This window comes from Lepus europaeus, chromosome 21, assembly GCF_033115175.1.
Source record: "Lepus europaeus isolate LE1 chromosome 21, mLepTim1.pri, whole genome shotgun sequence".
NCBI classification, from domain to species: Eukaryota; Metazoa; Chordata; class Mammalia; order Lagomorpha; family Leporidae; genus Lepus; species Lepus europaeus.
The window spans coordinates 58,757,238-58,767,985 of NC_084847.1; positions in this window are offsets into that span (position 1 = coordinate 58,757,238).

Consider the following 10,748-nt stretch of genomic DNA (forward strand, 5'->3'; position numbering starts at 1 on the left):
ATATCAGGCCTATGCCCGATGCAAGTAACAACCCACCCAGGGAGCAGTTTGCCCCTGAGGGAGATCCCCTTGTCTTTCCTCTTCCAGAAACGGATGGAGATCCAGAGGCAGGTGATGATGCGGACGCTACTCTTCACTGTGATCCTGACAAGAAGTGCCCAGCCCAGTGACGGGGGATTCGATGACCCAAACGAGATCATCAAAACACTTCAGGAGGACCTGAAAAAGATGAAGAGAACTCCAAGAAAGCCCCCTTTGGACGGGCCTTAATGGACTCTTTCCCTACCTCTTCTCTCTTCTTGGACTGCTTCTTACCCTGCTTTTAATCCTTGCTATTGGCCCATGCATAATGAATAGGCTTATACAGTTTATACAACAGCACATAGAGGCAACAAGGGTAAGACAGGTTGAGGTTCATTACCAGAGGCTGCTAGCCACAGAGGGCTACGATCCCCTGAACTGGAGAAGTGTCCCCGGTGCTCTCCACATTGCCAACGACGGGTAAGATTCCGGATGGACCGGAACAACCTAAGACAGGCGGTGGAGAAAGCTCACCACGCTCCCATAATAACAAGTCACGCGACACCCCAAGACGGGTAAAGCACCCAGCGTCCTGCACCAACCTAAGACAGGGCTCATGGCCAAGCTGCCTGGGTTACCAATGACGGGTAAGGGCAAGGACGGCCAGGGGCAACCTAAGACAGGGACCGCGTGCTAAAACAAAAAAGGGGGAATATGTGGGGAAATTAGTTACATGATGGACCCCAGGGGAAGTAAGGTGGGCGGAATCCAAAGTTGTTTACCACTAAAACTGATTGGTTGCGCAACATCAGGGGAGGTAACAAAACTAGTAACAAGTGTATAGACATACGGCTAGTCCTATAGAAAGCCCCCTGTAAGGTGATTTTTTAAGTGATTGGTTGGTCTTAGCCCTGCCCCAATGACTCTGCACTTTTGTGCTATAAAAGGTTCTGTTTCTCAGGAAGTAAATGAGTCCTTGCTAGACTTGGCTCCCCACTGCGTCTGATTGTCTCCGGGATCGGGAGGCTGGGGAACGGACGAGCTGCGCACTCACCTTTCCTCGGACCCAGTCCATCCTTGTACGGGTGGACTAAGACCCAGCAATCTCCCATCGCAGGGGTGCGACAAAAGCCAGGAGAGTCATTGCCAGATTTTGTAGCTAGGGTCGAACACAGTCTCCGTCGTAAGTTGCCAGCTGGGGACCTTCGGGATCAGTTTGTTAAGATGCTCGTCTGGGAAGGAATGAATGCTGATCATAGGACGGCCTGCGCTGGCCTGAGGGAAGCATCGATAAGTCGATGGATAGTGGCCTCGCAGGATGTAGGTACGCAACAGCACCAAAATCAATCCCTGGCCATGACCCTACAGGCTCAGACGACGGCCATGACCCAGGCCCTCTCAGCCCAGACATCGGCAATGACAGAGGCTATTACTCAGGCTCTGGCCACCCAAAGTTCCAAGTCACTCGGGCAGGCCACTCAGGGAGCCTGCTTCAAGTGTGGGCAAGAGGGGCATTTTAAACGGGAGTGCCCTCAAGCCTCCTTGACTAATAGACTGGGAGGGTCAAAGCTGCCCCATACCCCCTGCCCTAGGTGCAGGAAGGGATATCATTGGAAAAAGGATTGCAGGTCCAAATTTGATATAGAAGGGAAGCCTTTAAACTAGAGGGGGGCATCCTCCAGCCCCGTTAACTCAAGGAGGAACCCCATCCAAGGGGAAACCGGGGGTAACCCGTACTAGAACAATCCAAGCCCACTGGACTGCCCCCCTTATGGAGGGGCTCCGTCCCAAAATGAGTGTTGTCATAGGTGGAAAAAGGTTTCACTGCCTAATCGACACTGGGGCGGATAGGACGGTACTCCGGGAAGAGGAGGTGCCACCCACCTGGGAGCTAGCGGATGGGCCATCAATATTAGGAGTGGGGGGGGGGCAATTCTCGATCTAAGGAAACAGTTGCCCTCATGAAATGGGTCAGTCCTGATGGAGAACAGGGAAAAATACGGCCCCTGGTAGCGAAAAACCTCACAGTTAATTTATTGGGACAGGATATGCTAGGGCAAATGGATGCTGTGGTTACCACAGATCAGCAGACCTTTTATGAGGGTATTCCGGAGGAAGGAGAGGCTCAGGGCCACGACTGGGGCATGGAAGGGGTCAAACAAAAGGATTGTCTCACCAATCGTAAGGAACCCAAGGAATCCACTCGAGTATACCCCCAATCCTAAAGGCCACTGCCCCCCGGGTGCCACCTATCAGGTGGAGGCCGGGAAGTCCTGTCTGGGTGGAGCAGTGGCCATTAATGCAACCTAAACTCACGGCGCTCCGCTTTCTGGTGGAGGAACAAATGACCCTTGGACACTTACGCCCTTCCACAAGCCCCTGGAACACACCAGTGTTTGTTATCCAAAAGGCATCTGGGGCCTGGCGCATGCTTCAGGACCTTCGTAAAATAAATGAAAGGATGGAATTGGTGGGCACCCCCTTGAGAGGCATGCCCTGGACCCCCGCCATACCCTCAGAGTATACCCTGGCTGTAATAGATATTAAGGATTGTTTCTTTTCTATCCCATTGCACCCGGATGACTGTGAAAAATTTGCCTTTTCCATCCCTTCCCTTAATTTTTCTCGACCCGATCAACGGTATGAGTGGACAGTATTACCACAAGGGATGGCTAATAGTCCAGCGTTCTGCCAACAGTACCTGGCCACACTTTTGGAGCCCATATTAAGTTCAGATGTTTCCCTGGCCTATGTCTATATGGATGACATCATCCTTGGACACAAAGATCCTGCCCTCCTGGAGGGCCTTTTAACTCAGGTCCTTACAACACTCACAGAGGGAGGATTCACGGTGGCTCCTAGTAAGATTCAGAGGGTACCCCTTTTAAGGTGCTTGGTTCCCATTTAACTCTAACCCAAGCCAGTCCCCTTAAACCTCTGTTGGATATCCCAACCACCATGACCCTAACTCAACTTCAAAGTCTTTTAGGGGAAATTAATTGGCTACTGCCCTGGGTACCCATCCCCAAGGATAGTCTTGTGCCCTTGTTCACACTGCTAAAAAATAAAACGCCACAAGATAATATTACCTTTACAGATAGTCATCGGGTGATATTTCTACAGTTTCAAGAAGCCCTAGACAAAGTTTCTTTTAAAAGGTATTCTGCCAATAAGCCCTTCTCTCTGTGGCTGTTTGCAGGGATTACCCTGATTTCTGCAGTCCTGATTCAGGAAGGGGAACCAATGGAGTGGATTCACACCCCCTTGGGGGGCACACCTCGGATATACTCTCAGGCTGATCAGCTTGCTGATTCTATAATCAAGGGCAGAACTCAGGCCCAGAGGCATTATGGCTCTGACCCCCATTCCATTGTTTTCCCCTTTCGGATGTCAGACGTTGAATGGCTTACCAGGGCAAATGCCCGTCTTGCCCTTTCCCTTGAGGGGTTTTTGGGACACATCGATTGCCATTATGGGCCATCCAAATGGACCGTCATGCTATGGCGACTTCCCTTAAAAATGCCTTCTTTATTCTCTTCCAAACCCATCCTCCATGCCCCTCATGTTTTCACCGATGGGGGTCAAGCAGGCTCTGCCTATGCAGCCTTCGAGGGTCAACAGGAAACCCCAAGCCGCCAAAGGTTCCAACCCTGCCAAGGGTCAGCACAATATAAAGAAATGCTTGCTGTAATTATGGTTCTTCAGGACATTCAAGGGCCCTTTAACTTATATTCTGATAGCCTGTATATGGTTAACCTTCTGCCTCATGTCCCCCAAGCACATATTAGACTGGACGGTAACCCTATTTCCCCCCTCATGGTTACCCTCAAAGGTTTATTGGAGGGACGGGGGGCTCCCATTCATGTCCAGCACTTGAGGGGACACTCAAAGCTCCCTGGGTTTCTGTCTGTCGGAAATAATTGGGCTGATCAACTAGCCACCAGCCCACAAGCATTAACTTTACAGGAAGCCACTCAATTACATGACTTAACCCATATCAATTGGAGGGGCCTACAATACAGGTTCCCCCAAGTCCCTGTATGGGACCTCAAAAAAATCATCCACACTTGCAAAACGTGTCAACCCTTCCTGAAGGTGCCCCCATTACAGACACAGGGAGTAAATCCTAGAGGCCTCAAACCCAACACTCTCTGGCAAACTGATGTCACCCATTTTTCAGCCTTTGGTAAGCTTAAATATGTTTTTGTTTCCATCGATACTTATTCAGGAGCTTGTTGGGCCACAGCACATACAGGAGAAAAGGCTAAACATTCACAATCACATTTCCTTCAATGCTTTGCCACTCTAGGCCTGCCAGCACAGGTTAAAACGGATAATGGACCTTGCTTTATTAGCGAAGCAATGTCGGACTTTTTTAGCAGATGGCATATCAAACACATCACAGGAATACCTTACAACCCTCAGGGCCAGGCAACTGTAGAACGAAATCATCAATGCCTAAAAGAACAACTCTTAAAACAAAAAGGGGGAATTAGCCCCCATATCCAATTACAAATGGCTTTGTTCACTATCAATATTTTTAATTTTTCCAAGGGGTCAACTGAATCAAAATTCCAAAGACACTGGGGCCAATTAAACCCCAGGCCCCAGGTTCAGGTTAAATGGAAGGACCCTCTAACACAACAATGGAGGGGACCAGACCCCTTAATCACCATGGGCAGAGGATTTGGATGCGTCTTCCCCGTAGGGGAGACAGCCCCAATCTGGCTTCCAGCCAGAAACCTTAAGTTTCTGCCTGTTTCCTCTATGCAGGAAGAACTTATCTGAGAGTTTGCACGTGTCTTGAAGGTTTCGTGTTTTATTAAATTTGTCTGTCTTTAATGGTTGAGTGATTACCTAACTCTGATCAGTTCTACCCCACAGCTTTGGTTATACGTACTAGTTCTTGGCTGAGCGATTGGACTCTCTAACAGTTTAAATTCTCAAATGGAGTCTAACAACTTTGGGACTTCCAGTAGGATCCCTGGAACTCTCAAAGGATGGGACTCTAAATTTGTTAAAGTAACAACTGTTTGAGTCTATTCAAATTATGCAGTGTATTAAAATATTGTAAATGATGTCGGACCTATGTTGTATTCATGTTTTTGCTTTCCAGCTAAGGTGGTCTTATAAGTTTTTACATGTCCTTAATATGCTTTAAACTTGTTCCTTTTACAGATCTGCTTTTGCAAAAACTATAGTGTCTCTTTTTAACAGTGTCTGCTTAATGGGTTACTCTGCCATTTCTAAAGTTAGGTCATGTAAGCTCTTTTTAGCTCTGTTAAGTAGTTCTAAGTTATGTAATAATTTTGTATACTAACTCTTATGTTCAAGGTGTTTATTTCTGGTTTATTCAATAACAAAAAACATAAAATTCATGTTCTGTCAAGGTAATCTATTGTGTACTCTACTGTCTCTGTTAAGTTCAAATTGATGAAAAGCATTGCTAAATACCTTTATGATTAGATCTGGTCTAAAAGTGTTAAGATCATCCTAATAAAGGGCTATCATTTCAGGAATTCTATTCTAACCAGATACTCTAAGTTCTCTTGGCACCTTTAACAAACTTTCTAAAAATCAAAGTTCTAAATTCTCTAAACTTTTGGTATCTTCAAAAGGGCCCCTGGAGATATCAAAAGATATATCTCTCATCTTACAGAGATAATAACCAATTGGGATGTTTAAAAGTGCTGCCAAGATGTAAAACGATTCAGCACTCTACTAAAATTCCTCACAACCCACAGGAACAGGCTATGGTGGAAAAAAAAAAAACAAACCATCAATGCCTCAAAAAACAGTTATTAAAACAAAAAGGGGGAGTGGCTACCCCCCATCTACAGTTACATAAGGCCTTGTTTACTATCAATATTTTAGATTTTTCGAAAGGGTCAAGGGAGTCAAGGTTCCAAAAACATTGGGGACATTTAACCGCTAAACCTCAGATGCTCGTTAGATGGAGAGACCCTCTCACCCGACTCTGGAGAGGGCCTGACCCACTGATTCAGTTGGGAAGAGGATTTGGCTGTGTGTTCCCCATAGGGGAGTTGACTCCAATTTGAATACCGGCCAGAAATATCAGGCCTATGCCCGATGCAAGTAACAACCCACCCAGGGAGCAGTTTGCCCCTGAGGGAGATCCCCTTGTCTTTCCTCTTCCAGAAACGGATGGAGATCCAGAGGCAGGTGATGATGCGGACGCTACTCTTCACTGTGATCCTGACAAGAAGTGCCCAGCCCAGTGACGGGGGATTCGATGACCCAAACGAGATCATCAAAACACTTCAGGAGGACCTGAAAAAGATGAAGAGAACTCCAAGAAAGCCCCCTTTGGACGGGCCTTAATGGACTCTTTCCCTACCTCTTCTCTCTTCTTGGACTGCTTCTTACCCTGCTTTTAATCCTTGCTATTGGCCCATGCATAATGAATAGGCTTATACAGTTTATACAACAGCACATAGAGGCAACAAGGGTAAGACAGGTTGAGGTTCATTACCAGAGGCTGCTAGCCACAGAGGGCTACGATCCCCTGAACTGGAGAAGTGTCCCCGGTGCTCTCCACATTGCCAACGACGGGTAAGATTCCGGATGGACCGGAACAACCTAAGACAGGCGGTGGAGAAAGCTCACCACGCTCCCATAATAACAAGTCACGCGACACCCCAAGACGGGTAAAGCACCCAGCGTCCTGCACCAACCTAAGACAGGGCTCATGGCCAAGCTGCCTGGGTTACCAATGACGGGTAAGGGCAAGGACGGCCAGGGGCAACCTAAGACAGGGACCGCGTGCTAAAACAAAAAAGGGGGAATATGTGGGGAAATTAGTTACATGATGGACCCCAGGGGAAGTAAGGTGGGCGGAATCCAAAGTTGTTTACCACTAAAACTGATTGGTTGCGCAACATCAGGGGAGGTAACAAAACTAGTAACAAGTGTATAGACATACGGCTAGTCCTATAGAAAGCCCCCTGTAAGGTGATTTTTTAAGTGATTGGTTGGTCTTAGCCCTGCCCCAATGACTCTGCACTTTTGTGCTATAAAAGGTTCTGTTTCTCAGGAAGTAAATGAGTCCTTGCTAGACTTGGCTCCCCACTGCGTCTGATTGTCTCCGGGATCGGGAGGCTGGGGAACGGACGAGCTGCGCACTCACCTTTCCTCGGACCCAGTCCATCCTTGTACGGGTGGACTAAGACCCAGCAATCTCCCATCGCAGGGGTGCGACAAAAGCCAGGAGAGTCATTGCCAGATTTTGTAGCTAGGGTCGAACACAGTCTCCGTCGTAAGTTGCCAGCTGGGGACCTTCGGGATCAGTTTGTTAAGATGCTCGTCTGGGAAGGAATGAATGCTGATCATAGGACGGCCTGCGCTGGCCTGAGGGAAGCATCGATAAGTCGATGGATAGTGGCCTCGCAGGATGTAGGTACGCAACAGCACCAAAATCAATCCCTGGCCATGACCCTACAGGCTCAGACGACGGCCATGACCCAGGCCCTCTCAGCCCAGACATCGGCAATGACAGAGGCTATTACTCAGGCTCTGGCCACCCAAAGTTCCAAGTCACTCGGGCAGGCCACTCAGGGAGCCTGCTTCAAGTGTGGGCAAGAGGGGCATTTTAAACGGGAGTGCCCTCAAGCCTCCTTGACTAATAGACTGGGAGGGTCAAAGCTGCCCCATACCCCCTGCCCTAGGTGCAGGAAGGGATATCATTGGAAAAAGGATTGCAGGTCCAAATTTGATATAGAAGGGAAGCCTTTAAACTAGAGGGGGGCATCCTCCAGCCCCGTTAACTCAAGGAGGAACCCCATCCAAGGGGAAACCGGGGGTAACCCGTACTAGAACAATCCAAGCCCACTGGACTGCCCCCCTTATGGAGGGGCTCCGTCCCAAAATGAGTGTTGTCATAGGTGGAAAAAGGTTTCACTGCCTAATCGACACTGGGGCGGATAGGACGGTACTCCGGGAAGAGGAGGTGCCACCCACCTGGGAGCTAGCGGATGGGCCATCAATATTAGGAGTGGGGGGGGGGCAATTCTCGATCTAAGGAAACAGTTGCCCTCATGAAATGGGTCAGTCCTGATGGAGAACAGGGAAAAATACGGCCCCTGGTAGCGAAAAACCTCACAGTTAATTTATTGGGACAGGATATGCTAGGGCAAATGGATGCTGTGGTTACCACAGATCAGCAGACCTTTTATGAGGGTATTCCGGAGGAAGGAGAGGCTCAGGGCCACGACTGGGGCATGGAAGGGGTCAAACAAAAGGATTGTCTCACCAATCGTAAGGAACCCAAGGAATCCACTCGAGTATACCCCCAATCCTAAAGGCCACTGCCCCCCGGGTGCCACCTATCAGGTGGAGGCCGGGAAGTCCTGTCTGGGTGGAGCAGTGGCCATTAATGCAACCTAAACTCACGGCGCTCCGCTTTCTGGTGGAGGAACAAATGACCCTTGGACACTTACGCCCTTCCACAAGCCCCTGGAACACACCAGTGTTTGTTATCCAAAAGGCATCTGGGGCCTGGCGCATGCTTCAGGACCTTCGTAAAATAAATGAAAGGATGGAATTGGTGGGCACCCCCTTGAGAGGCATGCCCTGGACCCCCGCCATACCCTCAGAGTATACCCTGGCTGTAATAGATATTAAGGATTGTTTCTTTTCTATCCCATTGCACCCGGATGACTGTGAAAAATTTGCCTTTTCCATCCCTTCCCTTAATTTTTCTCGACCCGATCAACGGTATGAGTGGACAGTATTACCACAAGGGATGGCTAATAGTCCAGCGTTCTGCCAACAGTACCTGGCCACACTTTTGGAGCCCATATTAAGTTCAGATGTTTCCCTGGCCTATGTCTATATGGATGACATCATCCTTGGACACAAAGATCCTGCCCTCCTGGAGGGCCTTTTAACTCAGGTCCTTACAACACTCACAGAGGGAGGATTCACGGTGGCTCCTAGTAAGATTCAGAGGGTACCCCTTTTAAGGTGCTTGGTTCCCATTTAACTCTAACCCAAGCCAGTCCCCTTAAACCTCTGTTGGATATCCCAACCACCATGACCCTAACTCAACTTCAAAGTCTTTTAGGGGAAATTAATTGGCTACTGCCCTGGGTACCCATCCCCAAGGATAGTCTTGTGCCCTTGTTCACACTGCTAAAAAATAAAACGCCACAAGATAATATTACCTTTACAGATAGTCATCGGGTGATATTTCTACAGTTTCAAGAAGCCCTAGACAAAGTTTCTTTTAAAAGGTATTCTGCCAATAAGCCCTTCTCTCTGTGGCTGTTTGCAGGGATTACCCTGATTTCTGCAGTCCTGATTCAGGAAGGGGAACCAATGGAGTGGATTCACACCCCCTTGGGGGGCACACCTCGGATATACTCTCAGGCTGATCAGCTTGCTGATTCTATAATCAAGGGCAGAACTCAGGCCCAGAGGCATTATGGCTCTGACCCCCATTCCATTGTTTTCCCCTTTCGGATGTCAGACGTTGAATGGCTTACCAGGGCAAATGCCCGTCTTGCCCTTTCCCTTGAGGGGTTTTTGGGACACATCGATTGCCATTATGGGCCATCCAAATGGACCGTCATGCTATGGCGACTTCCCTTAAAAATGCCTTCTTTATTCTCTTCCAAACCCATCCTCCATGCCCCTCATGTTTTCACCGATGGGGGTCAAGCAGGCTCTGCCTATGCAGCCTTCGAGGGTCAACAGGAAACCCCAAGCCGCCAAAGGTTCCAACCCTGCCAAGGGTCAGCACAATATAAAGAAATGCTTGCTGTAATTATGGTTCTTCAGGACATTCAAGGGCCCTTTAACTTATATTCTGATAGCCTGTATATGGTTAACCTTCTGCCTCATGTCCCCCAAGCACATATTAGACTGGACGGTAACCCTATTTCCCCCCTCATGGTTACCCTCAAAGGTTTATTGGAGGGACGGGGGGCTCCCATTCATGTCCAGCACTTGAGGGGACACTCAAAGCTCCCTGGGTTTCTGTCTGTCGGAAATAATTGGGCTGATCAACTAGCCACCAGCCCACAAGCATTAACTTTACAGGAAGCCACTCAATTACATGACTTAACCCATATCAATTGGAGGGGCCTACAATACAGGTTCCCCCAAGTCCCTGTATGGGACCTCAAAAAAATCATCCACACTTGCAAAACGTGTCAACCCTTCCTGAAGGTGCCCCCATTACAGACACAGGGAGTAAATCCTAGAGGCCTCAAACCCAACACTCTCTGGCAAACTGATGTCACCCATTTTTCAGCCTTTGGTAAGCTTAAATATGTTTTTGTTTCCATCGATACTTATTCAGGAGCTTGTTGGGCCACAGCACATACAGGAGAAAAGGCTAAACATTCACAATCACATTTCCTTCAATGCTTTGCCACTCTAGGCCTGCCAGCACAGGTTAAAACGGATAATGGACCTTGCTTTATTAGCGAAGCAATGTCGGACTTTTTTAGCAGATGGCATATCAAACACATCACAGGAATACCTTACAACCCTCAGGGCCAGGCAACTGTAGAACGAAATCATCAATGCCTAAAAGAACAACTCTTAAAACAAAAAGGGGGAATTAGCCCCCATATCCAATTACAAATGGCTTTGTTCACTATCAATATTTTTAATTTTTCCAAGGGGTCAACTGAATCAAAATTCCAAAGACACTGGGGCCAATTAAACCCCAGGCCCCAGGTTCAGGTTAAATGGAAGGACCC